The sequence below is a fragment of the Mustela nigripes genome, chromosome 9, assembly GCF_022355385.1.
Source record: "Mustela nigripes isolate SB6536 chromosome 9, MUSNIG.SB6536, whole genome shotgun sequence".
In the NCBI taxonomy this organism is placed as follows: domain Eukaryota; kingdom Metazoa; phylum Chordata; class Mammalia; order Carnivora; family Mustelidae; genus Mustela; species Mustela nigripes.
In genome coordinates, this window is record NC_081565.1 from 41,219,263 (window position 1) to 41,246,820 (window position 27,558).

At 36.9% G+C, this 27,558-nt stretch overlaps 1 long non-coding RNA gene across 2 annotated transcripts in view; it reads left to right on the top strand.

Annotated features, from left to right (window-relative positions):
* Window positions 1–27,558, top strand: part of LOC132025103 (uncharacterized) — a 470,785-nt gene that overhangs the window by 283,587 nt on the left and 159,640 nt on the right. Inside the window, exon 3 of one of the 2 annotated variants that reach the window (XR_009406417.1) lies at window positions 12,850–12,932. The exons of the other annotated variant lie outside the window; for it this stretch is intronic. This is a non-coding gene — a long non-coding RNA (uncharacterized LOC132025103). Of the gene's footprint in view, window positions 1–12,849; window positions 12,933–27,558 lie in introns of those variants that run through there. 2 annotated transcript variants of the gene reach the window in all.

Consider the following 27,558-nt stretch of genomic DNA (forward strand, 5'->3'; position numbering starts at 1 on the left):
ATGACAACTTACACTGCTAGCAGTTGAGAATGAGTTCAATTTCTTGCCACCATTGCCTGATAAATGTTTTAATTATCGGCCATCTGATGGATGAATTATTTTGTTGCTCCTTTATTGTTTATTTTGTAATGTAAATGAAGTGAAGCAATGTTTTTAAATAGTTTCTGGTCATTTCTTTTTTTTATTTATGATTTACAAGTTCAAGTAACTTGTTCACTCTTCATGTTATGTTCTTATTACTTTTTTTATGTTTTTACTTATTCTGGTTATAGACCCTAGTTCATTATATAGGCTGCAAACATTTTCTTCTCATCAGTTGTTTATTCCAGATGATTATGGCACAACCATTGACCTCTCTGGGGTTAGATAACTTGGAGAACGTATACACATAAGCCAGTATAGACACTGTTACAATAAAGGTAGGAATATTGGTCTGTGGGGATCCTGAGAAGGTTCTACAACCTGTGGGAAATAGAAAATGTTATACAGTGGACATAACATTGGAGGTGTGTCTCTGAGATTTAACAAGGGTTTTCTAGAAGAAGTGTGGTAATAAGACATCTTTGGTAGAGACATTTTGTGGATGAAACCATGTGTTTGGATAATGGGGAATGAAATGGGGGGTAGAACATGGCACACTTGGGGGAGGAGATGACAAGAAATGATGTTGAACTGTTTGTGGCCAGACTGTGATGAACCTGAAGTGTTGGGATTTTATGTGAAAGCAATGACTAGAGAAATCAAGTGTTTAACAGTGGATAAAAAGATCAGATATGGTTTAAAGAATATGGATGTAAATGGCAGACTATTTCATTGCATTGGCTACTGATTTGCACTTAAACCAAATTATTTGAAGACTGAAGGAGATAATCTTGATAGAACTAGGTGATCTGAGTTATTTTTCTGAGTCTGAAGTGTTTTTAACCTTTCTTGTTAGAGTTTTTATTTATCTGGTATTATAATTTTGGTTGTGATCATGACTCATCTAGCTTTTCCTTTGAGGAAGACTTTTTGTGGGGTGGTAGGGAAAGGAAAGTAGAAAAGGGCAGAGTAGGGAAAGAAACAAATTGTTTCTGCTGGAAATGGGACAGAGAGTGCTATGGTTTATAGTGGTAGTTGCAGTAGTGAGATTCTGCAATGCTGGTGAAGACAATGTCCAAAATCACCAATTGCCAATCTGTGAGCTCCTTGAGGACAGAGATTGGTCATGTGTTGAGTCACTGTCATCAAGCCTTGCCTACCACACAGTTCAAGCCATTGGAATTTTACCTAATCTTAACAGTTCTTTCCTGCTGCTAGCTATTCCTCTGTCATACAGAATTAGTATGTGGTTTTCTTAAAAACACCATGAACACTTTGCTTCTGAATTTCACAAATGCTCTTTCCTCCACCTGGGGCACTCTTCTTACCACTCTCACTTCTCATTCAGTCACTGGTCAACTACTTTATCATCCGTAATGACAGGAAATGGGCTTCATCTCTTCTGAAATTCCTTTTTGATTGCCCAGTTCTAATTAGGTACCTCTTCTCTGGCAGGATCCTGTGCTAGCCCATCATTACAGTTATTCCTGTAGTAGAAATGTAGCAGATTTGTCATTCTGCCCAAAGACTCTGAGCTCTTTGAAGTGGGACATTAAATATTTCCTTTTTGATTCTTAGTGTTTAGTGTACTTCCTCCCAAACAGCAGAAATTCAAAATATTTTTGATGGGTAATTAGATGTTTGTCAAATCTAAACTATATTTGAATTCTATATTTCTAACTATGCCTAATCCTTGGTAGTTATAAATATGTATTTAAGAAGTATATCAATTATATTTATCTTGTATTCAACAAATAGCCCTGAGTTAAAAAAACAGACATGGTCTATTATATCATCAAGTCAACTAGGGCTAAATTCCATAAAAAGTAATTTAAGATATTATTATGTAATATAGTCACTCAAACATTGCAAAGATTGTGAGTTGGGAGCTTAAATAATATATTCCATTTCTTTCTATCTTCATCTGTGAAATCACAGTGCCAAACAAGCTTAATTTTCAATTGCAAAATAGAATCTTCAAGGTTTGGAACAAAGTCAACCCACAGGAACCAAATTATGTTTGCAGTTACTCAACTGAATTGCTCTTCCAAATATGAGATTTTCATTAATGAGGGAATAATAAGCACTGAAAGTTTACATGTGTTTTTAAATGCTTATTTGTTTTCTATCTTCTCATGCTCTTTCCAAAGAGGCACTTATTTCTACTCTTGAAATAAATGGATGATTGAATTGACCTTCAAAAAAGTAGACGGTTGAGTTGGGGGAAAATTTTCAAGTATATAAGTTATCCCCAAGCTGATGGAAAATTATCCACAATGCCATTTTCTAAGTATACCAGTAGTCCTGAAGCAGAGAAAAAGAAAAGGGAACATATACACACGTGTACACACACACATACACACACACATACACACACACACACACACACACACACACACACACTATTCTTAGGAGCCCAGGAGTAAATGTAGATCCCCACTTCATAAGAGAACCTCTGGATATTATGATCCAGATCTTAGACTAATGATCTTTGACATTGAGCTAAACCCATCAAATGCTGAAAAAGATTTCCCAGAATATAACATAAGATGTCATTCATATGGGCTTATTCATTAAAGTTCATAGTCAACTAAAGGCATATAAGTCATAATGTGCTTTTAAAGACAAGAGACTTTATTAACTGTATGCAAATTTAGTAACACGAACTAGTTTGAAAATGTTCCATCAAATTTCTAGGGATCATCTTTAATGAATAAAAAAGGAATGCTTGATAATTGGGGTATTATCTATTCCTATGTAAATGGATATTTTTTTTATAAAATCCTGAAAGCTTTCTCTTAAGTAAACTAGATATTCCCCTTGCAAAAATTTCAATTTGAGCATTAGAAGTTATAAAACTGTTTTATTTATTTATTATTTATTTGAGGAGAGAGTGAAAGAAAGAGCCGGAGTGGGGCCCGCAGGTGGGGGGTGGGGCCCAGGGGTGAGAGGGTGGGGCCCAGGGGTCGGGGGGTGGGGCGCGGAGCTGAGGGAGAAGGAGAAGCAGGCTCCTGGCTGAGCAAGGAGCACAACTCAGGCCTTGATCCCAGGACGCCAAGATCCTGATTGGAGCCACAGGCAGACGCAGACATTTAACCAATTGAGCCACCCAGGCACGCTGAACATTATAAGTTATAAATTAACTTTTCTTGTTATTTTTGGTGAAAGGAATTGTTTCTCTGTGGATGCCATGCCTATATTTCTTCCTTTGATCTTACATAATATTTAGAATGATTTATAGCTCAAACTTCATATTAACCCCTAATATGCTTTTTTCAATAGATTTTCCAGATGCTGCAGTTATGTTGCATACTGCAGAATTCTGGGGCAGAATTAGGAGAATGCCTAAGCTTTTAGACAGATCTCACTTTGCAGTTTAAATGCTTTTTGACATTTGACACATGACTGGCTTTTTGAGCCTTGAGATGATGATTCGGTCTTCTCTCTTGTCAGAAATAAAAGAATTAATATAAGTACTTTATAGGAATTGTTAAATGAAAATTCTTCTTATTTTTTTTCAAAAATAATGAAAATCCCCATCATTTTATGAGTCTCCAATTTATTTTGAGTTCTCACATTGATATAGGTAAGGACACGTTTTCGAAAGTTTCATCTTTTGTTTCTTTTTTAATTGAGAGACATAGATGATGCCAAACACTTAGCTCAGCTGTTGTTAGCAGTTACATTAATTGATGATATAAATTAATAAATTATAACTTTAATGTTTTGATGTCACTAAAATATGTGTTCTTTCATTGTGTTCACTCATCATTAGCAGATTTCCTGTGAATACTTTATGATTTTCTAGTCAGGAGCCACTTGTTTTTTTGTTATTGTTTTTGTTTTTGTTCAAGAGAGAGCACATGAGCTGGGGGGTGGGGCAGAGGAAATGAGAGAGAGAGAGAGAGAGAGGATCTTAAGCAGGGTCCACACTCTGGGCAGAACCTGATGCCGGGCTGGATCTCACGACCCCGAGTTCATGACCTGAGCCAAAATCAAGAGTCGGGCACTTAACGAACTGAGCCCCCCAGGCATCCCAGTCACTAGTTTTTATACACTGATTTTCAATATTTAGGGGCAGAAGAAAGAGTTTTTGAGAGGAAAGGGAAAAACCTAACCAGTGGGAAGATTATATCTACTGTGCATGCATTTTTCATTTCCTGTTCTATTTTTGTTTTGTATTATTTTCCTTGCTATATTATTTTCATTCTTCTTAGCTTTCATCACCAGGAAAGGATGCAGGCTTCCTTTGGAGCTATGCTTCCCACTCCGTTTACCAGCGGGGATTGTCACATTAGTGGTGTGGTATCGTCCTTAACTGCAGATGCCTCTGTCAGTTCTATAGCTGTTTTACTTCCTATCAGTAGCAGTAGTTATTTTAAATAGAGTTTATATTATGCCTGCATTGTGATATTAGCCCTGCCTTTCCTTATGTTTCTTTTATTTCAGTTGTCTTACTTGCACGGGTTGAAACATGTAAGATATAAATTCTTAAAAGAAGAATGAAGCTAGCAAATAAGTTGTACTATAGACTAACTTTTTGTTCAGACTTTTGAATTGGAAGTAAGGTACTCCTTTAAGACTTTTGGATGGCAGGGCACCTGGGTGGCTCAGTGGGTTAGGGCCTCTACCTTCGGCTCAGTTCATGATCCCGGAGTCCTGGAATCGAGCCCCACATCAGGCTCTCCGCTCCTTGGGGAGCCTGCTTTCTCCTCTCTCTCTCTGCCTGCCTCTCTGCCTACTTGTGATCTCTGACTGTCAAATAAATAAATAAAATCTTTAAAAAAAAAAAAAAGACTTTTGGATGGCATTTTTTCCTGTGGTAAACCCATCAACTAGCTGGGGCCCAATTAAAAAGACTCCTCTGTTCGCTGGAAATTTCCTCCAAGTGTTAGAGTAGTAAAAGAATGCAGTTAATCATATGAAGTCATGCTAACATTAATGACTTGTCCCACAAACTGTCAGGATTTGTTTTAGTGTCAGAACACAGAAATAGCAGTTAACTTCAGTCCTTTTAATACAGTATGTCATATTGTGTAATATATAAGCCAAATCCACATTACCCTTTTCCTTTGGCCTGGAGGACTTAGATGTTTGCTTCTCTCTTCTCTGCAACCATAGGACCTTGGACATGTTTCTTTCCTTTTTCCAGTGTTTTGTGATGTAGTTCTTAATTGCAAATGCAGAATAACTTGTATACTTGATGGTACTCTAAATTCCTTTGTTTAGGAATTCTATTTTCTCCTCAAATCTTAAGCATTTGGTAATAACTGATATATTATGAGTACTAAAGAAAATGTTGACTGCAAATAGTAAATGTCACAAGGCCTCTGAATAACCTGAGAAAAAGACAATTAAATCATGGCCGTTGTGGTTATTCATCACAAAACAATGAACTTTACCCATTTTTGAAGTCAAATAGTGCCAGAGTTGGAAAAAAATAATAGTGTTTTCTAATTAATCCGTGCACCAGAAAGTTAGTTCAGTCAGAACATTTCCTTCTCCGCGTATATCAGTGATCCTTCCTTAAAAAAATTGAGAGCATATTTGACAGAAAACGTGGGAGGCTTTTTTTTTTAAGAAGCTGTATGCAATCTAGAGAGGGGCCTGCTGGAAGTTTCCTTGCATGCAAATTCAGAAGTAAAGCAAAGGAAAGTGCCCAATTGGCATATACTACCAGATAGAGAATACTTGTCTTGTTTAGAGAGAGAAGGGTAACCAAAAGGAGGATGTATCATAAAATCCACCCTGAATTGTTTCTCTAACATAATCTGATCCACTTAATTCTATCTTGAGTAGGATGGCTATTTAGAGTCATCTTAGAGTAGATCTTCTTAAGATTAGTAGATCTGTTTTTAAGCCTGGGTCAGTCTCTGAGTGTATCTCCTCAACCCAGCCGGCATGACTGAACCACACAGTCAAAGCTGGTCTCATTCGCCTGGTCCACTTTGGGATGGACTGTGACTCTCTTTGTGAAAGTCTGAAGACCTTTTCTACAACTGCCCCTGAATCCTGCCCATATTTCAATGAGGTTGTCTTAACCATGCTACAGTTCTCTTGCTTCACATTTTGTCTGTCCCTGTTGCTTCCAATCTGGTGATGCCCACTTGTTTTCACTTACTCTCTAAGTATAGTGTAGACTTTCCTTTCCTGCTCTCATATGTCTATATCTGTAGATACTGTCATATATAGTAGATGTGATATGATTCATCTTTTGACAGGCCATGAGGTAAGTTGTGTCTTCTATCTAGAGCAGTCTTACCCTCTTACCTTTGCTAACTTCTCTTGTTCCTCCAGCATTTCTCTTTTCATGATGATTTCCCATTACCCTCTTAGGGTAAGATCGTGGTCTATAACTCTGACTACTGGATTAAATGGCCAGTCCATGTGGTCTCCATTAGCCCTAAGTGCAACTTTTTCACGGCATTTATCAATCATTTTTAAATTTTTTGTTTTCTTCTCTCGTCCTTGAAGGCTGGGACTGTATTATGTGTGCGTTTTTAGCCCCAGCCCCTAACCAGAACCATATCTGGCACATAATAGGCATATAATAAGTATCCTTGAATATATCATTACTTTCACAATTTTCCTTTTCACTTAATAATATTTTTATTGGCTTAGTTACTCAGCAAGTTTGGTCTAATTGTTGCACGTGTGGTTGAAGGATGTTGAGTGGGGGGATGCTTAAGCAGTAACTTTAGGTGACATTGGCGGCTTAGGACTATACATTCATGAGTTTCTGCATAAAATAAACCTTAAATGTTAATATTTGATGGTGTACTTTGGAAAAAAGTTTGACCGTCTGCAGTCATGAACGGCCGCACTGATAGTATGCTTCCTAGGCCAGTAAATTTATAGATCATTTTCTTTTCATTAATTATAAATGAAACCTTTAGGTTTCTTCCTGCTCTTTAGATAAATGTTATCAGTGGCATAATCATAGATAAAGGGTGGCTTATTTTAGTGATTTTACTAAAGATAGCAACTTTACTGAATATTTTCTTCCATTTTTTTATTGGTGTGGTGGGTGTCTTTCAGAGTTGAATCTAATATGTGTAACATAGCATGTGATTTTACAAACAGTTGTGGTCTTCAGAAAGGCACATGAAAAATGATTTCATTAGAACAAATATGATAGAAAAACACTCAACTTAAGTACATTTAATGATTTTTAACAAATATAAGATTTTATGGGGCACCCGGATGGCTCAATCAGTGGAGTGTGTGACTCTTGATCTCTGGGTTATAGGTTTGAGTCCTGCACTGGGTGCAGAGATTACTTAAAAATAAAATCTTTAAGAAAATAACAATAAAAAAATAAAATATAAGATTTTGTGATTACAGAATTTGAAGCCAAGTAACTAAGTATATTTTTAGAGCAAATTTTCCCAGCAATAACACATATATTGTGATGTATAGGTGAGAATCACATATACTTTTATTTCTTATTTTACTCCCCACTTCTGACAAGTATATTAATAACTATGCTTTTTATTTTTATGAGCAGAACCCTGTTCTATCATCCTGCATAATGTCATGCCAGTTGTTGCATAGAAAGTCTTTTAAATGAAAATTAGTTGTTATATAATAGAGAAAGCATACATTTAGTCTTTAAGTTTTGTTTACTTAAAATAAATGTTTAGTATTTCTTATATTTTTCCAATGAAAAGAAGCTGATGCAAAATTGAGCATACTCTTTAACTGATTGTGACTATTGCCCTGTCTAGCTCTTCTGCTATAAGTCTATTCAAATGTTAAATAAAAAGATATAAAAATAGCTGAAAATGCACCCTCAATTGTTGGTGGTATAAGGGTACTGTTTTTATTGGTTCATAGGTACCAAGGCTTACCCAAACTGTGAAGTGCTGTGGATTTCTTTGTGAATCACCATATCTAAGCTAATGTGGTGGTGGTTTACAAAGTAATTCATAGTGCTTCACAGGTGCTTCTGCAGTTGATCTACACCTGGAAGCCTAGGATCCCTTTACTGTGCCATTGAAAACAAGCCATTTTGTATTACAAGACATAGATGTTCAAGAGATCCCTGGTAAATATACTTTAGAATCCTTCCATGTGGCATTTAGAGTCCATTATTATCAAAGCTATTTCAAATACACCAAAAATTATGGTTTCCTCACCTAAATATACCTGTTTTACATAGTCAATATCTCTGTCTCTCCTGTTCTTTTTCTGAAAAGTAATTTGTCATACTTTCTGGTTATGAAACATGATATATCAGAAACAGCTCCACTGAATGAATATTTCCACCCAAAATCATAAAAATGCCATTTTGAAATTTAAGCATTTTATTTTAATTGAATTATTATACATATATTCATATGGAATTACTGTATATAAAGTACCCAATGAATGTATTAATTAAATAATTTGACTGCTAAATGATCAAAGCTTGAAAATATCATCATTATACAGTACTTCTGTAAGTAACCAAGATTTTATTTTATTCAAACCAGAAAAACATTGGTATAGGCAAATATGTGAAAAGCTATATATTATCATGGAGTATGTTAAATTAAACACACCTTGGACACTCCTTTTCATTTGGTCTTGTGAAACCAGTTTTATGTCATCCCATTTTGTGGTACCAAAGATTTAGTAACTTTCCCAAGGTCATAAAAGCCTTGTTAACTTGGTGAGATGTTGACTAGTCATTGCTTATCATTAAGATAATGAACTCTGTGTTCATTTCAGACATTAGAATTACTTAGTCTGATTCATGAATCATTAATCAAATATTTGGTAATTATTTTAATAACTGAATCAGGTTCCAAATACTCATGCTTGTTTTACCATATCCTTTTTGTTTACAGGGCAAGAACTTAATTATCTAAGTTCAATAGTATGACCACAATCTTAACTGCAAATACTTTTGATCTTTTATTTCTTAAGTTGAAACTTCTGCACACCAAAATGACCATGGTATAGGTTTTTGAAGTTAACTTCTGAGTCACACTGAATAAATCTATTGTGTCTATTATGACTTCATTTTTGTCTTATATTTGAATTTTTAATAGTGGGTTATGTATATATCTATAAAGTTGGGTGACTTGAAATAAATTGTTAAGGCTTTTTTCTGTTAAATAACAGAAAAATCAATATATTATTTTAGACATATATATGATGAAAACCTTGAGTGTGCTTAAATATATACCTTATACAAATATGATTAGAGATGCTTTACACAAGGAACACTTGCTACTCTAATTTTACTTTTAGGAGTCATACAGGTATATTATTCTAACCGTCTCTCCTTTAATTTATCAGTAATTATCATGCCTTCTCTGAAAAATATGTATGCTTGTTTGTCTTGGGCCTCTGTGTCCATAGCAAGCTCTCCAGAGCTCTAGGATTCCTTGTGCCTTCATTGGGAGTCCTACTGCTGGTGGCTGTGGGTAGGTTTGGAAAGAAACTGAGAGGACATGTTCTTGAGATTTGATTGTTCTAGAGCTCTCTCATTTTGTTTTGTTTTGTTTTGTTTTATATAAGAGGACTACTTACAAAATTTTCTTTGAGATAAAGATGCTGTTTTAAGGAAATTATTTATAACTGCTTGTACATAAGTTTAGAAGGAAATCGCAACTTTTTTTCCTTGAGAGAAATTTATCAGAGATAAATGGAGTTCCTTAATGCATCTCATAATCACGTACCTTTACCCTTGCATCAGAATGTCAGTCCTCAGTTGTCTGTATTTATTAAAACCTAGCAATGCTTCCTTTCTTTTTCTTTTCTTTCTTTCTTTTTTTTTTTTTTTTTAAGTACAGTTTTACAAACAAATTAATTCGGGGTGTAGTTTTGAGTGAGTGGAACATATGGTCAAAGTGGATTGATTCTCTTCTGCTAGGGACAAAAGCAGCTTTAAGTTCTCTTAACTTTTGTTAGAACTACATGAAAATTGGGGCACCTGGGTGGCTCAGTGGGTTGGGTCTCTGCCCTCGGCTCGGGTCATGGTCTCGGGGTCTTTGGATTGAGCCCTGCATTGTGCTCTCTGCCCAGCGGGGAACCTGCTTCTGCCTCTCTCTCTCTCTGCCTGCCTCTCTGCCTACTTGTGATCTCTTTGCCAAATAAATAAATACAATCTTTAAAAAAAAAAAAGGAACTACATGAAGATTAAGTATTGAAAAATGAGCATATTTTTCAGGTTTCTTCAGAGAAACAGAGCCAACAAGATATGTGAATACATATGTAGAGAGATTTACTTTAAGGAATTGGCCCATGTGATTGTGGGGGTATGGCAAGTCCAAAATCTGATGGGATAGGCCAACAGACAAGAGACTCAGGGAAGAGATATAGTTCAAATCCAAGGCAATCTGCTGCCAGGATTCCTTCTTGCTCTGGGAAGGTCAGTCTCTGTTCTGTTAAGACCTTCAACTGATGGGACGAGGTCCCCGTACATTATGGAGGATAACAACTCTACTAAAAGACCACAAATTTAAATGTTATTCTCATCCCTCAAAAAACACTGCAATGAAAACATCCAGAATAACATTTGACCAAATAGCAAGACACTGTGTTGCAGCTAAGGTGATACATAAAATGAATCATCACAGTAAGAATATTATTTATCAATGAATTAAATTTTCAACTTTAAAAATAGCAAGCTAATTTTTTGTCTTCAGTTTTCTTAACTATTTACCACATATAACTCTGGGTATGTGAACTTTAATGTATTGATATTTTATTTATCAGAAGTTCAGTTAGTTATGGACTTTTATTTGGGTCACATTTGCCATAAAAACATCCTTTATTGGAAAGAAAATAGAAATAATTATTGCAACCTAGCATGTTTTACTAAATGTTTAGCTTTATCTTTAAGATTTAACATATTTTTGAAAAAATGCATGAGTTTTAAAAAAATATTACTTTTATGTTTTTCTCTTTCATCTTTGTAGGATTCTTATTTTTTTTGTGAATGTACAGTACCTGATGTACCAGAGGTATCACATAAATATTTGCTGAATGAAAGAAGGAAATTTGAATATAATATATAATATAATCTTTAAAAATGATTGAGCAATGGTAAAAACATTTTTAAGATCACTGGCTTGGTCTCTGATACTAGTTTTGATCTACATTATTTGGTTCTCCTAATGTAGCTGTCAAACTCATGACAAAATTCCAATAAAAGTAAGCAATCATTTTATGTAAAAATTAATTAGGGAATCACAGTAGCATAAATGGAAATCTTCTACCAAATGTGAGTGAAATTTTTAGAATTAGGGAAGGATTTAGCCTATTAGGAATCTATGAGTTTAAAAAGTTCCAGTTTATTTGAATGCTTAGTTTGGAAAGTACTTCAGCTGAATTACTCAAATTCTGAAGATATTAGCTGTGTACTAATTAGCAGTTAGTAGAATATCAACCTTTTATTTTCATGTGGGTATACTTAAGTGGTGTAACTGAGCACCACTGTAATCAGTGTCCTAATTTTGTCTCCTTGGGAGACTGTACTTTTACAGCCTGTTCCCCAAATAATAATTAGAGGAATAAATTAAATCTCTGCAATTCTGCTTTAGAAAATAATGTGATGAACTATAAGCAGAAAGAATTCGGAAAAGTAAGCAACCTTAAACTCTTGAAAATAAGTCTGCTTGAGAAAAGCAACTAAGATTTATAGAGATCTTTTTTTTTTTACTTTTTTCAACTTTCTATTTAAATTCTAGTTAGTTAACATATAGTGTAATGTTGGTTTCAGGAATAGAATTTATCAAGTACAATTCATCAGGTACATATAACACCCAGTGCTCATCATGACAAGTGCCTTCCTTAATGCCCATTACCTATTTAGCCCATCCCCCACCTGCCTCCTTTCATCAACCCTCAGTTTATTCTCTGTAGTTAAAAGTCTCTTATGGTTTACTTCCCTCTCTCTCTTTTTTTCCCCCTTCCCCTATGTTTATCCATTTTGTTTCTTAAATTCCACATATGAGTGAAATCATACAGTATTTGTCTTTCTCTGCCTTTAGTATAATACACTCTAGCTCCATCCATATCATTGCAAGGGAAAGATTTCATTCTTTTTGATGGCTGAGTAATATTCCATCATATATATATATTCCACACCTTCTTTGTCCATTCATCAATCAATGGACTTTGGGGCTCTTCCCATAATTTGGCTATTGTTGATAATATTGCTATAAACATTGGGGTGCATGTGCTTCTTTAAATCAGTAGTTTTGTGTCCTCTGGCTAAATACCTAGTAGTGCAATTTCTGGGTAGTAGGGCAGTTCTATTTTTAACTTTCTGAGGAACTTCCGTACTGTGTTCCAGAGTGGCTGCACCACTTTGCATTCCCATCAACGATGTAAGAGTGTTCCCCTTTCTCTGCACCTTCACCAATAACTGTTATCCTGAGTTGTTGATTTAGCCATTCCAACGGATGATGGGAAAACCGGACAACAACAGGCAGAAGAGTGAAACTGGACCACTTACACCAGACACAAAAATAAATTCAAAATGGGTGAAAGACCTAAATGTGAGACAGGAAACCATCAAAATCATAGAGGGGAACACAGGCTGCAACCTCTTTGACATAGGTCAAAGCAACTTCTTGCTAGACACATTTCTGGAGGCAAGGGAAACAAAAGCAAAAATGAACTATTGGGACGTCATCAAGGTAAAAAACTTCTGCACAGTGAAGGAAAGAACTAACAAAACTAAAAGATTTATAGTGATCTTAATTTATTCTCCAGGTACTTTCCTTGCATCATCTAAAATCTCTAAATTGTGTATTATTGCCCCATCTACAGATGAAGGACTGGAAGTGTTCTACCTCCTCAGTCTCTGCTGTATGATATGACATACTACCTACCTGCAGAACACTCCCTATTCATACCCCTGAGATTTTACAGCCTGGAAGGGGAAACTTCAGAATGTGATCAGCAGCAGCAGCAGCAGCAGCAGCAGCAACAACAACTTAAATCTACATTTGGAAAATATTTACCTCTACTTTTTTTTTTTTTTTTGGTACCTTAATTATACCATCCCACCAGGTTCCTAGCCAGATGAACCAAAATCAACACTTCAGAGTCTGTGTCATAAGGACCTACGTGGAGTGCTTTTGTTACTAGCAGGACTGATATTGGAGAGCTGAAGAGCTGAGTAGACAGAAGACAGGAAACAAATGAGAATATAACACTTAGAGTATAGCAATTTCATTTACCAGACAATGAAGAGATTAGAGCTGTAGTCGTTCCTTGGGGATAGGGAACACATATAAAATCTTGCAGGGTGATGGCCTTGTATAATTTGAGAAAACTTCCCAAGTGATTCTTAGGTTTTCATCCGTCTGAGAACCACTGAACTACAATTTCATGAGGTCAAAAATCATATAAACTCTTAGAGAAGAACAGAAGAGATAACCATAAAATTAGTATGAAATGACATAAAGCCAGAGGAAGGAAATCTTTAGGACTCAGCTTAAAAAGCATCTTCTCTTCCTAAGGCAGGTTACCATGGAAACACCGCAGAGGGCAGGGCCTGAGAGCCTGGCAAACAGGCTTGGAGCTCTGGTCTGAATGGAATGAGTGCGTCAAAGAGAGCATACTAACTATTTGGTAGTGTCTATCTAGAGCTGAGAATCCAGACAGCAAACAGGAGAAATATCTGTAATGGTGCTTTCCAATTGAAGCAGAATGTAAACTTCAGAGGAAGTATAAATTTCTTAGTTTAAAATTAAACTAAATTAATTTGAAACATTAAGAAAGCAAAACATAGGTGACCTTAAATTTCGTTACTATGTATAATCCAAAATATTACTTGTTGTTTCAACAAGTAATCATGTAAGAAATATTAATGGGGTATTTTACATTCTTTTGGTATTAAGTTTTCAGAATTTGATATATATTCTACATTTACAGCCCATCACAGTTTGAACTGACCATATTCCAAGGGCTCAAAAGTCACCACATAGTAACTATGGCATTGGAGGGTACATATCTTGAGCACAGATACAATGCAGGTTTAAATTCTTATGTGCAAACCTAGCTCTTTTGTCAATTTTCCTAAATAGCCTGGTGGACTGTAGCAGTTAGAAGCATGGGTTCTCAAATCAGACTGCCAGGATTTGAGTTCTGTTTCTGCTATTTAACTGCTATGTTTGTGACCTTTGGCTGGCCCTTGTTCCTCCTGTACTCTAGTTTCCTCATCTCTAAAGTAGGGAAATAACATTTACCTTATAAGGCTTCGTTAACATTAAATAAGTTAACATAAAGCAAGGACTTAAGTAGCACATAATAAGAGCTCAAAAAGTAGTGGTCGTGATTGTTTTTGTTGTTATAACCTACCAGGTGAATGCTGGGTTTTCTGAAAATTCAGTTCTAAGCTCCTTTGTTTTTTTGTATAATTCTCTAGGAAATTGTATCTATGCCAACAGCTTCAATTTCCATCTCTATGACAGTAATTCACAGATTTTTAACCTTGGGCTCACACTAATCTTTTCCAAACCCAAATAGAAAATCAAATTCTAGACAGATCTACTTAGATTATTCAAAAGTATCTCAAGATCAACATATTGAAAGTAGAACTCAGAATCACCTCCAATGAATTCTGTTCCCACCCAAATAAACAAACCAAAAGAAAGATGATCCTTTTCTCTCTGACAGGAGATATCAGAGAGGGCTTACCAAGATCCATACAGAGGCACAAACCTGAAATTTAGAAATTATCCTGGATCCACTACCCCTCACCTCCCATTGCCAAACCTATTATCAAATCATCTCCTCTAAATTTCTTAAATCCATCTTCATCTTCTCTCTATTTCTACCCTCATCAGCTTATCCATGCTAATATCATCTCCTCCCGGATTATTGCAGTACCCTCCAAAGTTCTTTGTCTTCAGGCATTTTATTTAAGATGTCAATCTGATTATTTTATTCCCCTCCTTAAAAAGCTTCCATAATTCCCCATAGGTTGCACAGTTAATGACCAAAATCTTTTACGTGACCTAAAATTTAGCACTGCCTGCCTCCAGCCTTTCCCAGGGCTCTAGTCACAGTGATTTACTTTCAGTTCTTTATGCTTCCTCTTGTGTGGGTCTCAGGACATTTGCAGAAGTTAATCCATCTCTTCAGAATTCTGTGCTCCCGCCTGGTGCTCTAGTTAATTCCTCCTCATCCTTCAGTCATCGGATCAAATATCACTTCGTTAGGGGCAATCTAGGGAAGCCCTCTCTGATATGTGGTTTCTCAACATACATAGCCACCCCCCCGTCTCTGTTTGTAACATATTCGTTTATGAAGTTATTGGTTAATATTAGCTTCCCTTACTGGACTGCTAGCTTCATAATGGAAAGGACTATTGTTGAATTAAATTAGCATTTTATTTTCAGTGAGAAATATTGCTCCTGCCACGTAGAAGATGCTCAGTGTAAATTATGGAAAGATCAAGGACAAGAAACTAGTAGAAGCAAAGCACAAAATCACCATGGAGATAAGCATGTTTTTTCTTGGGGCACCTGGGTGACTCAGTCAGGTAAGCCTCTGCCTTCGGCTCAGGTCATGATCCCAGGGTTCTGGGATCGAGTCCGGCATCAGGCTCCTTGCTCAGCGGGGGGTCTGCTTCTCCTCTGTCCCTCCTCCCAGCTCTTGCTCTCTGTCTTGCAAATAAAAATAAAATCTTTAAAAAAATATATTTTCTTATTATAAAAAAATTCTGCACCCTCCAAGGGCACAGGACTGTTATTGTTGAGTACTCTTCCTATTCCTCTTACATATCCTATCCCCTGAAATTATTATAATATGGCTTGTTCCCATCCCCCAAATGTAGCAAGAATATTGCTAGGCTGCTTTACAACTCTTGCTTTCTAATGAATTGCTATCTCTGAGTTAAATTGTTTCCATCCTGATCAAAGTCCAACAGAGAATGCTTTAACTCTGCCTCTGCCTGGAGCCCTCCTGTACAGTTCAGCTAGAAAGCCAGAGTATTGCCCTAGGCAAAAAGAGTCAGAGATAGGAGGAAGGAACCAAAGAGTTGATCCCTAAAGTCTGAAAGCATACTAGCCTTGTTTTAACCAAACTGGGACCTGGAGATCCAATAAATTGCATCCAGGACAGATAGTGCCTGACACAGCTACAGGCATCTAGGGTAAAATAAACCTTGGAATGTTTTCCTCCCATGAAAGCATAAAAAGTTAAAGGAATTGCTTGAATGTATGTGTCTGGGGTACCTATCTTGTTACATTTTCAGTGGCATATATATAAATCATTAGCTTTGCAGCAGTGAGAGGAGAGATTTAACTAGCTAAAATACATGAAAATAAATAGCATGCAATTAATTTATGTGTATTATATAACCTGCCTGATCATTAAACATTCATGCAGCTTAAGGTTAAATGTGGGATATCTGCATTTTATAAAGACGAAGACCCAGATATATTGATGATAAAAGCACAATGTACATAAACAGATGGTTTCTGGTTAAGGATGCATTACTCTGCTGCCACTTCTTTTCATTACAGCCAGGTTCCACCGCTATTAAGGATAGCTGTTTTTAAAAGTCCATTTGCCTGCATTCTAAATCCTGTACTGAGCTCTTTCCACTCTCCCTTTGCTCTGCTGCTATTTGCAATTTTCTGCTTCCTATTCACTTCCTTGGAAGATTTCAAATAGGCTGCATCAGGGAAATCAGGCAATTTTTTAAACCATCTTGGAAAACATGCAGTGGTAAGGAAGAGCACCCAGTTAAGAGCAACTGTTTATCAATCTAAGAAGGAAATTCGAGATTATACAATCAGTCTCAGGGCCTGGTCAGGAGCATAGGAGGATTTATGTTTTAATATCATGCACAGTTCCATTGGTAGTTACACTTTGAAACAGAGCCTTACTTTGATATACCCTAATTTTGGTGCTGTATTCATTTGGAAATAATTAAATTTTTTGCACTTTAATAGAGTTGTGTTTTTGGTTTTTTTTTTTTTTTAAGCTTAAGAAGGAATTTTTTATTACTGGCTCAAATATGTGGCTTTGTTAATTCTTTGTGCCAACAAACATAAGGTCGAATTTGCAAGTCTTGGCAACAGAGTTCTTTTTGGTACTTGACAGTATTAAAGTTCTGGGATGAATATATCGACATTTATTCTTGTTTTTACTTAAGGAAATTGTCAACGGGATTTTCCCAAACCCTGAAGTGTCCTTTGATATACAAAAAATAAAAGCCTAAATTCTAATGTAAGAATTTTCGGTCAAAGAACTTTATTCTTACCTACATGTATAAAAACTGTGGCAAATGAATACTACCTACTCATTTCTATCAAAGGTCAGAAAATTATTTTGCAACTCTTATGAAATTCTTTTTATCAATCAATGGTGTTTTATTTTCAGTCTCTAAGCTCATCTATGAATAACGTCAGCGGGAAGACATTAACACAAGCACAATTTCTCTCAAAATACCAGTTTTACTTCTTCATATGCTGTTACACTATCTCATATTTGTCTAATTGTGTCGACAAGTTGGCCGTCAAGAACACGGTACTATAGCTCGGTGTTTAATGCAGCTGTGGTCTTTCCTAACATTGGAAAAGTAGTGGGATTCTGCTGATTCTACTTCTGAACTTAAAATTCTTCCTCTCCCTTTATCCCCTGCTCCCAGCGCTATGGGAGCTACTTCTACTCCTTATGTGGGATTAAGCTTGTATCTGGATTCTCTCCATGGTCTCCTAATTGTTCACTGATTCCTGCCTCTCTTTATATAGCACCAGAATCATATCTACAATCTATTATATTCCTATGACACTCTTTTTTTTTTTAGCCTTTGCAAATGCTATACCTTTTATTTCTGTCATATTTTTAATGCCCCAATATCTTTCCCCTACATGGACACATATCCTTCACACCAACAAACCTTCTATCCATTTTCTAATAGCCAAATTTCTGTCATATATAAAGGCGCACAGGAAATACTTTGTTCTCTGTGGAGCCTTCCCCAATTCCCACAAACAGAACGAATATATACTCCCCCATTTAGTGCTTTGCATATGATGCTGCTGTGAGTGTACGCTATTGCATAGTGATTATTTATACTTAAAAGTTTCATTCAATGGCTCCATCAAGCCCAAAGGCATAACTTAACCTATTTGGGGTCCCTGATTCATAGCATGATACTTAGTACAAAGCTGTTTAACAATATAAATAACCAATAACAATTTTGAGCACTTTGTGGAATATAAGTTTAAATGTGAGTTTCTTAGTCTTGTCACTATTAACCTTTTGGGTCGGATAATTCTTTATTGTGATGTGCTATCCTATAGGGTATTGTGGGGTTTTTAGCAGTATTTCTGGCCTCCTCCGACTAGATACCAGTAATTCCTTCCAAGCTATGATGCCCAAAACATCTCCCATCATTGCCACATGCTCCTTAGATGGGAGGAATCTCTCCTAGTTGAGAACAATTGACTTGATCCTCATAAGTATCCCATGAGACTATCATAGTTTTTTGTTTGTTTGTTTGTTTGTTTTTTTCAATTTTTCAAGAAAGGAATTGTGGCTTAATTTATGCAGGTGAAAGGTAGCAAAACCTTGATTTAGATCCCAGATGTCTCTGGAGCATGTGTTCTTGATCACCAAACTGTGTTGCCTTCTAATCCATAGCTCCTGAATATTTTTACTTAAGTATCTGACAACCAGTTTCATTTCTTGATAATATACCATTACATGAAATTTTAATTCATTTTAAGATTTGATGAGTAATGGGTCATGAAAGGCATTCAAGTTTGTATGGGTGCAAATAAGGCACAATTGTGCATGAATAAGGGACACCTGGATTTTCCAGTTTTCACAGGCCTCCAGCTCAACCTTTCATACCCCAAAGGAATCTCTTCTGCATCATCCAGTGCACAAAGGTGTGGAAACCACAATAATGCAAATTTATTTGAACATGATTTGTAAGCAAGTTGCCCTCTTGAAGAAAAGATAGTTTTCTAAAATGAGCACAGGACTGAGAGCTGCAAGCCATATGGCTCCAGATCTGCCACTCACCTGCTCAATGGCCCTTGGCCTCTGATAGACCTAGCTTCCTCCTCTGAGTAATGGAAGCAATAATTGTAGCCCTGGTCACCACGCATGTAATTATTCATGTGCTTACTCAAGAAGACAGTGCTAGATAAATGAGGACCATTACTATTGTTTTGTAGGCTTACAGAAATTTTACTTGTTAGGCTGTATCCTCATGAGGCTATTCTTAAAAATTGGACAACAAACTGGTAGAATTATGATATATGGAAATGATCTCTTCTTCTCCATCTGGAGGCAGGAAAAAGCATCTTATTCTGCAAAGCCACCTTTAATTAGCAACATCTTTGGGTCTTAATATCTAACTTGTCATCTTGAATTTTTTTTCAACAAGATAAATCATGATGGTACAAATAATTTAATTATGGGCATAGCGCCTTCCCCAGGACAAAAGCTCAATAGCTATGGGACTGAACTTATATGTATAATTAACCTCTCCTAATCTTAACTGAACTATGAATTTTCTTGCCTTTTAAAAATGTATTTTGGTACCATTTTGGTATTCATTAGTACTTGTTAAATGCATACTTTGAAGGAAAATGTAAACTCAAGGTTTTCTCCTCCGAATTATTAAGAGTTTCCGGATATTGACTGTCAAGGAGGTTGCAAGGTTAACCCACCCTTATAAAATATACGTATTAATATATACATCCATACCACCTTAATCCTACAGTTTGTGGTCTATAATGAACAATTAATCTTAGCATTTAGACATTGTAAATTCTTTTCCAACGCTCTTCTCTCCTGTCCAATCAAGAAAAGTTAAAATTAAATTGTTCCAGCACGCACCATTTACCTCTTTGTGCACTGGGGGAATGGTGCTATGTTGGTACTTGTACCAATCTGTTGTCAGTTTCCTGACAGCAACTGGAAATCTGCTTTGGAAAGATGGATCTTATGATTTATGACAAATTAGTTAGACTTTCTGCTAGTATTAGAGGACCTAATAAAGAAGGAACATTACTGTCTTTCTTCAAGTTTATAAACTTTGGATATATATATATATATACACATACACACACACACACACACACACATACACCCACACAACTGTGATTATGTGTACATGTACACATTTCTTATTAAAAGCATTAACTAATTCAATGTAAATAACTAGGAGTACTATAAATTTTCATGGTTTGCTGTTCTAGGGTCCTCAAAACCTAGAAATGGTTTGGATGTCTTTCAGTAGGTTTCTCATCCTATAAATGAGAATTAGAATAACCTAATCTCATACATGATGTTTATGGACTATATCAAATGTGATTATAGTAAATAATAGCTACCATGTTACCTTACATATGAAGCTGAGAAGCTATCAAAACCCTCCATTGAGTTTATGGGTTAAGCTCAAAATGGTAAACAGAATAATGCCCCCCGCCCCCGGCCAAAGGTGCCTATGTCCTAATCCCTGGAATCTGAATATGTTAGGTTACATAAGAGAGGAATTAATGTTGCAGATAGGTATAAGGCTGTTAATCAGTGGCTAACTTTAAAATACAGAGATTATCCTGGATTCCCTTGTCCAGTCCAAGGGAATCAAAATGGCCCATACAAGTAGAAGAATTGGGCAGAAAAGACAGAGCCAGAGAGATAGTTTTGTGAGAAAAGACTTGACCCAACATGGCCGGCTTTGAAAGTGGAGGAAGGGGCCATGATCCAAGGAATGTGGGCCTATAAAAGCTGAAATAGAAGCAAAGGAATGGATTTTGTCCTAGAGCCTCCAGAAAGGAATGCAGCCTTATCATCCTTGATTTTAGCCCAATGAGATCCCTTTTAAATTTCTGACATTCAGAACTATAAGATTAAAATAACTATTGTTTAAGCCATGAAGTTTGGGGGAATTTGTTATAAAAACAATGAAAATGAATACACAAAGTGAGCATTGGATAAGCCTTTTTTTATTTGCTTCATCTATATTGATACAACTCAGGAGATAAGCACTAACCCTGGGGCTTGGGAAGGTTTGTTTTTTTTTGGACACCCTTAATGGATCTCCTCTGAGAGGCATTCACAGTAACTGCTGCCCTGCCTGTCTCAGGGTACTCATAGTTTAGCTGGGACCAGGAGGTGGGAGGGAAGGGAACCTAAGAAGTAAATAAACAAAAACATGTCATTTACTGCAATAAGTGCTTTCAGAGAGAAGCATACCTAGTGACTATCCTCAAAGACACAATAGTCTCTGACATATATACAAAATTGGTGAGAATTTCCTGTTTGCTTGAAGTTCTTCTCTGCCCACAACCAGACACACTTTGGTTGCCTCATTCAAACAAGAGCATAAATAGGAATTTAGTTAGTGTGAGCTAGGTTACAGCACAGTAACAATGAGCCCTACGATGTCTGTTTATTTCTAATTCATACTCAGTGTCTTCCAGCCACAGAGACCAGCAGTGTGCTCTGGTCTCCAGAGCATTCCATCCTCTGGAATGTCATGAGTTGAGATGACTGGGCAAAGATAAAGCTGAAAGTTCTCAAGCCAGCAATTAACCACACCAGTTCTAGAGTCAATATGCCTGTCCACTTTTTCCCCACAATTCACGGGCTGGCATCATTCATCTGGTCCAGTCCAGCTGCAGAAAGCAGGCTGGGGAGGTGGCAGGGGTTACCATGTAAAGCCACGTATGTGCTGGAATGAAATCAGCCCTATCATGGATGCACAATCCTGTACCAGCCCAGAATATACATTTCTCACTCTCTATTTGGCTATGTCTCCTCACTTGAATATAGTGAATATAAATGTAGTAGTACATTTATTATCATCAGAACAGAATTTTGAGATGATTACCATTGGACTGCAGTTTTTAAATTGCTGATACTATCTTTTTCTACCTGGGTTACCACTGTTTTGAAATTGCTGAAGGAGTGGTTCGTGTAACGTGCATCATAATTCTGAGAAGAAACTATATGTAAAATATATTTCTATTTCATCAAGTATCGATAGCCCTTTAAGGAAGGAGCAGTTTGAAAAGGAAACCATAGAACCAAAATGGGCCTTACAGGCACTCCTTCGTTTGGTAAGCATTTCCTGAACCCTTCCCATGTACCTAACAAGGGGCTAGGTGGTGGGTATTAGCACAGACCAAATAGACAAGGCTTCACCCTTCAGACCTAGTGGAATATTAGAAAAACAGGTCAGCAAATTACAAAACATTGTGAATGGATACTAAAACAAAGAGTAGTCTGGGCACAAATAAGAGGCTGGCCTAACCCAGAGGTGTAACAAGTCAGGGAAATTTCTGGGCAGAACAGTGGTCTGAGAGCTGAGGAATAGGTAGGAGTTAGTTCCCACCTAAAAAAGGAAGACAGGATTGCAGTTGGATAGAGGGTGAGGAGGGAAAGAGTATGACAAAGCTGGGGAACTAGTGTTAAGTGTAAAGGCCCAGAGGCTAGAGAAACTGGAGCTTGGCAAATCGATGTCATCTATCTGCACAGAAAAATGAGTCAACTTTGAGCATTGTGGAAGTCTCAGCTTCCTCTGTTAATTATGCACCATGCATCTAATTATACATCTGTGTGGGCTTAAATGTAAAGACAATGTGATGCCATTGGATCAATTTTCAATGTCTCGGGTTAACTCTATGGATTAGAAAGGCTTCTTCATGCAATTTAGATCCTGGTTTGAATTGTAATGATAACTTGGAACGATTGCATGGTAGCTAACACAGGTGGTGGTAATCTGGGTTTGCACGGAACACACGCGCAGAGCTGCAGCCTGGTTGTGAGGGTTTCCACATGCCAGATACAGGGCTGCTCTAGGGACTCACTCACTGCATGATGCCCTGCATGAAAAGAGGTGCCTTAGGTGTTTGCAATTTGCTACACAAAATTTATTTCAGATGAAGCCCAAGTTTATGCATTTTGAAATGAAAGTTATTAAACAATCAAGCAGAAGTGTTTTTGCTAAGTGTGTTTTAAACAAGAAGAACTTTGAAAATGTAGGGGCTGCAAGGTATTTTTGACGAAAAGTTTTGGTCAAATTTACTGGAGGTCATGGAAATCTAGGTGGGAAATTCTGGCATGGATGCTGAGGGATTGCTCCTCCCGAAATCCCCCAAATATGTTTTCTGTTTTATGTTCAGAATAGGGGAGAGGAATTGGGCAAAACTGTTCTATGTAAAGAGTACTTGACTTGTGACCTGCATATCACTATTTAGATTTCTCTTCTGCAGGAAAATGCTGCAGAAACCCCTGGCAAGTCATGTTTCTCTTACTGTCTCAGTTTCCTGATCTTTCCCTACTACCAAAAAAGATTGCAATGGGGACAAGTGGAGTCGATTTGTATAAAATTAACAACAGTAAAAAAAGAGTGTTGTGCAAATTTATCGTGCTATTTTTATTTATTATTGTTGTGTGCAGAATCTGTATCTAAGATAATTGGTCAGGAGGTATGGACTAAGCTTGGAGGCATCACTGGGACAAATGGTTGAAAGAAAAATGGTATCAGATTGTCTGGCAAAAGGGCTAGGTGAGGGATTAAAGAAACCAGGGTATAACTCAAAATGGGATTTTGAAACCAGGGGTGTGGCAGTTGGAATTTTATTCAACAAACATCTGAAACACTTTCTTTAGGTTAGACACTTTTCTAGGCACAATGGGTAACACATGAATACAGATGACACTGCTTCTGCCATGAAGTACTCTGTTGTTTAATAGGAAACAGTTACAGTGTAGGTGATCGGAATTGAAATGGAGACCCTTCTAAGCTGCTCTCCAAGCCCAGGGAACCGGGGGGGACAGGAGACTATGGAAAATTTCCCCCTGCAGATCAGATCAGGGGCACTAGGAATAGCTTTGAGGTATTCTGACTTCATTTTCATGAATTTGAATACTAAATAGAACTACACTCTTGATGATAGGAGCCATCATGGCCGTTGAAGATGAGCTAAAAAGCTGGAAATCACCTGTGGAGCTGGGAGATGAGGAGTTATAGGAGAAGGTAGAATTCAGAGAAGGAAGGCAGGGCAGTGGCCGTGGAATTGGGATTTCCTCCTCAGCACTTTCTTCCCTCCATTTTCCCATCATTGCTCCCCCAGGAAGTTTACCAATACCAGCGTGGCAGCGTGGGAAGAAGAACAGAGTGGGAATCCTGATAGGCAGCAGCGAGAAGAGGGCAGAAGAGTAACTACAGTCAGGGCCAAAGAGACGGATTGGCTCTGTGGTGCTTAAGGAAGTTACATTGTGGCAATAAGACTGTCTTGAAAAAAAGATCAAGGAGAAGGAGAAGGAGAGGGGGATGGGAAGACATTGAAGTTTCAATGTTTATCTTTAAAATAAAATGCAGGAAGAGGTGACAATTGCTGTAAGAGAGATTTATGATATGATATCTACCTATAATAAATACAAATAATGTGAGTTTGAAGCAACATTATTGAAAATAAGCATATACATAAGTGTATTTGAACAGCTTTATTGAGATATAATTCATAATGCTCATAATAAACTCATTTAAAGTCTATAATCCAGTGGCTTTTGGCTTATTCACAGAGTTACACAACCATCATCAACATTAACTTTAGGTATTAGCATGATCATTTTTCCATATATCCATCTCTTTTCATTCTGAACAGATAATCGGTCTTTCTATGGACTTTCACTCTTATGTCATCATCTTGGCATATAATGAATGAGAAAAAGCTTTGTAATCCTTTACTTGATATAACCTAGGATTTTAAAAACCACCAGAATACAAAGGGTCTTGCTGAAGTGTACTATTTTGTTTAGAAGCAGATCAAACAGGACAGCTGAAATGCATTTTAGGAAGTATGACACTGTCTGTTTCAGGTGAATGACACACATTCCTCAATTATAATTATAGTGTCTTTAAAATCTTCATGGATAGTTTGGCTATTGTGGACATTGCTGCTATAAACATTCGGGTGCACATGCCCCTTTGGATCACTACGTTTGAAGTGTGTAAACCTGGTGATTCACAGACCTGTACCCCTGGGGATTAAAATAAATGTTTATAAAAAATAAAAAATAAAAATCTTCATGGAAAAAGAAAATACAGGTTTAGACAAACAACTATGTCTAAATATGTAAGCATTTTGTTACTAGATTTCAAAGTTGAAAGGATGAAGTCAAAGTTAAATGGGCCCATTGTAATTTTATTTTATTTTATTTTATGGTCTTGACATATGACTCTCGGGATTTCTTCCAGAGCAGAAAATCACTTCCAACAGAGCTGTGGGCTTGGATGGTCTCCACAGGGACGAGAAGCTTGGGAAGGAAGAAAAGACATGATCATAACAGATAGATGAGAACTGACATAACTGCCCATGAGCCTCACGTGTAGCTTCGATGAAATGACATGCTATAAATTAAACCCTGTGATTCCTGTAAAAAATCTGACATATAAGGTTGACTGAATTGGGGGGAAAAAATGGATCAAGTCAAAGCATATTTCTGTGGAGGTCAGGGATGCCTGTACCTTAATGTTTTCCTTCTCTTAAACTGTGCTGGCTTCCTATTAGCAATAACACGGTCTGTATCCATTTCTGCCTACCGAGGACCATAAGCCTGAGGTGGGGGCCAGAGGTGAGTCAGAGGAGTTGAGCAACCGGGCCACATCTGTAGTTAATTACTTCACTGCCCTCACCCTACCGCCCCGCCCCCCATGAGAGGATTACAAGTCTTCATCCCACTGAAGATCAGCTTAGCCGTGTAGCTTGTTCTGCCTATTGAAATTAATGTGGCCTGTTGCTGCCACTTGTAGAAAGCTTTGGGAGCCCTCACATGGGAGCCAGAAGAACAGTAGGGTGTACAAGGTAAGAGGTTTTTGTTTTTGTCTTTCCTTTAGCCTAGATTCTAGACTCTAGGAGGAAAGCAGTGCTCACCAGTATTCACCACATAAACGTGAGGGACATGTGACCTAGTTTTTCTAAGTCATTGAAAACTGTTTTTATAGTTTTTGCAGCATAAACAAAACGAATACACCTCACGCTCGTGATCTAGGAACACGGTGGTCAAAGGCAGTGTAAGGAACAAAGTTAGGCCCAGTTAGACCAAAAAACTGATGGGTCAGAATCTGTGCAAACTCTGGAAAAGAGCAGGGGATAGGAGCAAAGGTGGAAGCAGAACCGGGGATCCCCTGATATTTACTGTGGTCGCAAATGAAGTTAGCAAGACCTCGTTACTGGTTATGTCTTTAATTCTAGTGTTATCTGGTAGGTGAGTAGGTCGTATATAAATTAACCCCCAACCTCTACCTGATACTTCACATTCTTCCAGAAAAGGGGGATTCCCCCCCAGAAACTGCAGTAAATTCAGTCCACTCAGAAGCAATTGCTTCAGAGCAGACAGGTTTATGGCAAATAAACATTCTAAATAAATTAATCCATACTGGTCCTGCCGTCACTCTGTCCCACCCATTCTGGGAGTGACTGGTTCAAACAGGCAGAAATGTATCACTGCAGCTTACGGAAGGAGGTTCTTTAGTGGACAAAGAATCAGGCATATTGACTACAGTGGAGAGATGAGTGAACCGGGTGTTGCATCCTTAAATTCACTTAGACCAGTTGGAAACAGCCACTCGGGACTGGTATACATTCATCCCTGAGGGCTTCTTGGCTGGGACGAGAAAGGTAAATGCACACTGAGCCTTCTGTCTATGTCTTGGTAAGAACTAGACTCATGACCCTTATTTGTCATTATTTCTGATGGTTTGGGAATATGTGTGTCTGTGGCATCATTATTTTCTAGAATTTTGTCATTATAACTAAAAATCAACAGAAGGATTCTATACTTGTAGTAGGCTAATTTAATTGGAGACACCAAAGGACATTGTCTCTGACCTTAATAAGTTCCCATAAATACACAAAATGTAGCAGACAGCTCTATGCAAGCTTATTGTTCTCAGCTGAAAGAAATCCCTTATCTAAAATATTTAATTTGTCTTACACAAATTGAAAGTTAAAAAAAAAAACTTAGAGAAATTACATATTAAGTGATTTCTCAGACTATAATATTCAAAATCAAATTTAATGTAAATATTGAATACTCTTATGTATATAAACTATTAAATTTAAACAAAAATTAAACTCTAAGAAAGGCCAGTTAATTTTTAAGTGCTTCAATTAATTTTAAAATGACATCATTATCTCTTTACTCCCCCACATTGCTTTTAATTATTCCCTTTTGAATTGAAACTATTGGCTATAATTAATTTTTTGAAAAGATGCTGTGTGGGAAATAGGAAACATACAATGTATAACTGTTTTACATCTGATCTGTTCGAGGGGTAATTAATTTTCATAAGACATAATAAGAAAATTTAATGAAAGGCAATTCTTATTTTACTTCCACTTTAATCCCAAAGGAAGTCTGGATGCTGAGAACTTACTATTTCATTGCTCTCTCAAGGTATTCAGATATTTTATTAGGGAAAAAAAATGAAATCTTTCATGCCAGAAAATGTTCAATAGCATATTAGAACAACGACTATCTTCTAAC